Here is a 6,000-nt window from a genome sequence, read left to right as displayed (position 1 = left end):
AAATGCTGGAAATAGGTCTCCAGAGGTCGAATACCTGCCATTCTTGCCTCACTCATTCGCGTCCACTGTCTGTCCAGTGTGGTCCGAGCTCACCGTTGACCCGTCTCTGTGCGTGAGCAGCCGGGCGCTGGTGTGTGGTGCCAGGCACATCTGTCCCCGACTGGGTAGCTGGAGCTGCGTGGGGTGCTTCGTGTCGCTTGTCTTTAACTGGAGGAGCTGCTCTGCAGCTGGAGTCCGACGTGAGGTTCCAGTTTGAGACACTTAAGCCGAAGGCGCCCAAGGTGGGATGGGGAGCACTCCTCCGGGAGCCCGTGAGCCTGAGAGTGCTGGGAAAAGTGTTCAGCCAGCACCGGTACCCGGGCTGGCTGAGGTTTGACCTGTGTCAGGCATTTCGGAGCGCGGGCCGCGGTTTACCCGTGTCCGGTACTTCGCAGCGCGGGCCAGGATCTCGGTGCTCGCCGTTGCCCGGAGCTCGAGAGCCAGAGCCGCACCGGGCTGGCCGCGGAGCACCGGAGCGGGCAAGGCCGCCCGTGGGGATGCCCGGGGCCGCCGCCGCGGGCGCTCCGCGGTCCGCAGAGGGTTAAAGCGCCCTGCGCACGGGGGTGGGGGCGCGGCGGCTCCTCCCCGCCGCCGTGACACGGCAGCCGCTCGCCGCAGCCCGGGCCGTGCCGGCGCATCCTCCGCGCTCCGGGCAGCCGATCGGCGTCGCTCCCCGGCCAGGATGGTAGGTGCATCTTCCTTCCCCAGCGGCCTGGGGCGAGCAGCGAAGGGTGCCAGGGCGGTCGGGAGTGAGGAGCCCCGGTATCGTGGAGGTTGCGGGATGGAGGCGGCGGCGCTTTGTTCGCGCTCGGATGCTGCTCGTTGCTTTGGAAGACGTTGGTCGGCCGGGGAGGACGGGCCCTTCTGGGGAGGTAACGGGGGATATCGGTGACGGCAAGCGGACCTGTCCGGGCTCTGCGCTCCTGTGCGCGGTCCCGGTGAGTTGCTGGGGCTGCGCAGCCCTGGCAGGGGCGCAGGTGAGGAAACGCACCTGCGCGGAGCGGTCATAGCGGGTGCGGGTTTATTTCCTTGGAATTTGGGGGGGGTTGAGGGGGATTAGTAACAAGAGGGGAAGGTGGCTGCGGATGGAGCTTGGGGTTTTTATGATCTGCGGACCTCGCCCCTCCTCAGCTGTTTGTGTTCGAGTATAGGAACAAAACCCAAATTCTCCAGCTGCTCAGCTGTTTGCTGCACTTGTGTCCTTAGCTCAAACACAGAGAAGGATGTATGAAGATGGGTCTAGAGAAGAATTTGGAGAAAGTATTCCGCCTGACAGGAACTTAAGGAGTCCTGCAGCATTATGTTTTATCTCAGTATGGTCTTCCCTGAAGATGGTGTGCTGCTGGAGAAGGGAGGAGGTGGTACAAGGCATCTCACAGATGCTGCCTTTGGGCAAGGCTTGGCGAAAGACAGTATTAGTGTCTGTATCATCGTTCAGCTCCGTGCCGATGGTGGAATGAGGCTAATGCCAGGCAGGAGGGGGGAGGGTTGTTAAGGTGGACTGTCATGCTATTGATTTGATGGAAGAGAGATAGAGGGCCAGTCTTCTTTTGCAATTTCTCTCTCCTTTGGTGCTGCACACTCGCATATGAGTAGTCGTGAAGTACCTGAAGTCTGACTTCAAGCTTCACAACACTACATTCTTTCACTACAGGAAACCAAAAAGCATCCAAATGCATCCAGCGAGTGGGGGAGGAAAAAGGGAAGGTTCCTGTAAAATGTGTGTGATGCAGCCTTTCTGTGGCAGCAGAGAGAGGAGACGTGGCCAAGCTTGGAGCTGATTTTCATCCTAGTAGGCTATAATCAGGGACTTTGTGCTTAAGAAATGAGAATAACAAAATGCTTTCTTTTTCTTAGCAGTAGTCCTTTGTCATCCCTGACCTTGCTGTATTGCCCATGTAACATGGAGGGATAAGGGACCAGCTGTCCCTTTATCATTAGCTCTCCTGCATTGCCAGTGGTACTGTGTGATGATGACACCTTTGCAGTCACAGACACATGGGGTTCTATTTTAATAGGGTATCTCTGGTATTCGTTAGTGTCGCCACCAGCAAGCTTCTTGTTAAGTGTTAAATTATCTGTATGCTAGAGCTGAAATGTGTTGAAGTATTTCAAAATATGGCCTTTATCTCCAGGGTTCAGAGCTAGAGGAGCAAGAGCATGGTTTAGCACTTTGCACAGACCTGGGTATGTGACCATGAATATCTGTCAGATATTCAAAACTGTTGTTTTGGCTAAGAGGGAAAAAGAGAAGAAGCAAAACCCCATTGACCAGGGAGGGAGCAATGGAAAGAAGTCATTAGTGATGACTAATGATGACCAACAAAAGCTTTCTTAATATTAGAAGAGAGGGGCTGAGAGTGATCAGACTGGGACTGTCAGTGATGTAGGGAGGGGAAAAAGGAGGGAGCTGTAATCAATGTGTCATTGATCACACAGTGAGCTTGGAGGGGAGGAGCATGGCTGCTGCACACTCACACACGCAGAAACACATGCACGCACACACACACTGCGGCAAATTCTGCAGCTGGTGCCTGCTGGCTTATGACTGCAGAAAAAACAAGCTCCGGTTTAAACTCTCTGATCTCAGAGACGAGGCTGTTTCTATTCCAAGTCGCTCTGGTTCCGCTGTGAAAAGCCCTGCAGGCTGGGCACTGTTCCAGAATGACAGGGATTCCTCTTTCTTCTGATGGGGTAGAGGCCCTTTTGCTGTGTAAGGTCAGTACCCTCTCTGTCTCCTTGATGGCTCCATACTGGTTGGCTGCATCCAGCCCCCGTGTCTGTCCTTACAATTTCTCCAGCAAGTAGTTATTGAATTGGGACACATTTTTTCCTCCCCTCCTTTCCTTTCCTGTGATCTGGCAAGGCCAGGCTGTTAGATCTTCTACCTTACTCCCATTCTGCAGACAGATAGATGTGTAGCTTTGCAGTAGTTTCTTTCCTGACAAAACAATCCACCTCCTGTCATGTCTTTTTGCCACTCTTCCTCTTGTCTATCATGCTGGCATACCTTAGTCACATCCTCAGCAGGTGTGGTGGTAAATGGATGATAGACTGGATTGCAGGAGCATGGTGAGCAATTGCCAGCACTTTGGTGAAAGCAGGGAAGCCACGTGTGTGAACAAGAGGTGCAACATATCTCAATCAAAGGGGCATGGCTGGACACCAGGGTAAGGGCAGAAGAGTGGTTCCTCAGCATGAGTTTCTATGGGATGTGGCTTGTGCTCTTTGTACATGTTCAGACACAGACCTTCCTAGGTAACTCCTGGGATGCATCTTGCAAAGGAAGAAGAAACTCCGAAGCAGATAAGGATGCAGTAATACATCCTTGTGATAGGTGTCCGAGTATAGAGATCTTAGTGGGTGCTGCTTCTAGCACAGCCCAGGGTGCTTGCTACAGGCATTATCACAGACTTTCCACTGCTCCTTGATGGGCAGAAGAGAGAGACCTCCAGGTCCTTTAGAGAAGATGCAATGGGAGCCCAAAGCAGTTGAGATAGTCTGGTTAGCACACAGAGACCTGACAGTAGTAGCTACTTTAAAACACAGGGAGTATCTTCCAGCCTTTGTAGTGTTAGTTAGGCAAAAGTACCTGGGGAAGAAAGGGAGGTGATAGAAGCTCTCCATCAACCCAGCAACTGTGTACGGGAGGAAAGATAGCAAGCTATGTGTAAATGAATGCCTAAAAATTATTCTGGGGAGAATGTACTGAGATGGAAAAAGAGGATTTATTTTTCTTTCCCCCAAAAAAGTCATGAACTTTCTGGACTCCAACACCAGCCTAGTAGCTGTTGATAGGAAAGATTAGAGACAGTATTGAGCTAGTTTGGTTCTAACTTCTTAGTTTGTATTATTTTTTTCTCCATCCCCTTAGAGGTGCTTGGGCGCACAGTATGAATTCCTCTTACAAATAAACCTTCTGTGTTTGCAGTAAATACTTTCCTTCTACTAAAGCATTGACATTAACAAGCTTCTACCAGTTTTGTGAAAGTTGGTTGAGCAGGCAAGTGATCAGTCAGTGCCCTCGTGGGAACAGTGCACATCTGTTTGTCCTGCACTCCCTGCTCGCACACCAGCTGTCAGCACGTGGCTGTCTCTGAGCATGCTGCCACTTGCACAGTTGGTAGTTTTGTGGAGCTGAGAGTATGGCAGTGGACAGCAGGGAATGTGGAGGAAGCTGGCATTACAGTGGTGGAACAGAGCAGGGTGGACACAGAAAAAGCAGTCTTCATTAGTTCATGCCTTGCTGTGCCTAATCTCTATGGCTTGTTTTTACCTTGCTTCACATTAAGAAATTGAGATAAATTTCTACATGTGGTGGCTTTAGATCAGTGTCCTCTCACAGCTTCCTCTCCAGGATCTCAAAAGTTAGCACTAATTGCACAATTAGTTATGTATCCAGCTTTTCAGGAAATTTCTGTCCTTCTGGTGCTTTATTCACAGATGAACATGAACACTAATCTCCTTGGCCAGCAGATTTTAGCTCTCCTGAGACGGGCCTTGAAGTCTTGCTGGATCGAGCTCTCAAATGTATAGAATAGTACTGGGTTGGCTTTTTTTTTTTTTTTTAATGGGAAATACAATTTTGATTCATTTCTGCCTTTCTGAAAAGCAGCATTATCCCAGTGTCAGTATTTGGAAAGAAATTAGTGAGCCCTTTCTTCGCTTTTGAAAGTAAAGGCTTGAGTATTTCCTCCAAGAAGTTGAAGGCTGAGAATTGCCAACCGAAGGAGGCTTGCAAGTCACAGAGGGGTAGGACTCAATATGCATGTCTGTTATCAATACATGCTACTGAATAACATGTGTGTCTCTTTGCACATGGTACTGTCATTCATGCACCTTCTTGTGAAGCACTGAAGTCTTTGGCAATTTGCTAGAACCTACCTCAGGGCTGTAAAAGTTTAGTGCTGTGTTCCACAACATGCTGTAGCTACAAACGGACTGTGTTAAAAAAGCATGGCAGCATAACTGGCTTCCTCTGTTGACTTTCACGTTGAGAAATTCAGTTAATTGCTTTTGTACTTTGCTAACCTTTTGTTTCACTGAGATCTCATCTGTCCATTCTCTATTAAGCTCTAGTGTCAAATTTTTAAGTATTTTAGGAAAAAAAATAGCGGGAAGAAGCCATTAAAAAACCTCCCTTTTGAAAGTTGTCTGAGGAATATGGGTCTGTCATCAGGCATTCCAGATGCTCTTAGAAGAGAAATGGGAAGGAGCCAGTGATTTACCTTCTGGGTGACTAGATATATGTTCTGAAAGGCTTGCTAAAAATGGGTAAGGGTAAGTTAAGTTGTAGTTCTTTGACAGAAATGCAGACACTACCCAAGCCATGTAAGAAGTCAACGGCCTCAATCAAAAATAACTCCTTTGCACAATAGTAAAGCATTGCACAGGGTGGCTTTCTGTGCCTTTGACCCATGTGGCATCTTTCTGAAGAACCAGCTTGCAGGCTGATATGAGCATAATGTGTGTTTTGGCCCAGCTCTTGGTTGCTAGATTTGCATGGGAGTTTTATTTGTTATGGCTTTTCCTTCTTGCTGTTGGTCCATATTCAAAGGCAAAGACCATTGTTAAGGAAGAGGGAGGCATGGGAGCATGGAAGGGTCCTGTGCCTGTGTGGCTCCAAGGGAACTGAACAAGTGAGAGGCCCTGAGAGAAGTGTTTGTGGTGATGGAGGCCTCTCCTGCTCCTTTTTGTTCTCCCTGGTCAGTAAGTTCAGTCCCTGATTCCACCGTGTAATCTGCAATCTGAAAGGGACCTGACTAGATGGGGTGGCATTGGGAAGCAGGGGCTCCTGTGATGAAATAAGACTTGAGTGAGCTCGTTTCAAGCAGACTGATGGGAGGCAGTGGCTGAGTGGACATGTCACCAGTACCGTGAGAGGATGATGTCCCGGACTATTCTGCTAGAAACTTCCTTGGCTGCTTCCAAACCCCTCTCTCTTCAGTGCTAAAGGGACAG

General features: G+C 49.5%; 1 protein-coding gene across 1 annotated transcript in view; it reads left to right on the top strand.

The window, feature by feature from the left end:
* Positions 1-831: 831 nt before the first annotated feature.
* Positions 832-6,000, top strand: part of MAP1A (microtubule associated protein 1A) — a 32,590-nt gene continuing 27,421 nt past the window's right edge. The window contains exon 1 of the mRNA XM_069025693.1: positions 832-911. The gene's annotated coding sequence lies outside the window, so the exon portion shown is untranslated. The remainder of the gene's footprint in view (positions 912-6,000) is intronic.

The sequence above is a fragment of the Aphelocoma coerulescens genome, chromosome 10 (genome assembly GCF_041296385.1).
Source record: "Aphelocoma coerulescens isolate FSJ_1873_10779 chromosome 10, UR_Acoe_1.0, whole genome shotgun sequence".
Lineage (NCBI taxonomy): Eukaryota > Metazoa > Chordata > Aves > Passeriformes > Corvidae > Aphelocoma > Aphelocoma coerulescens.
This window is presented reverse-complemented; position numbering and strand designations above follow the sequence as displayed.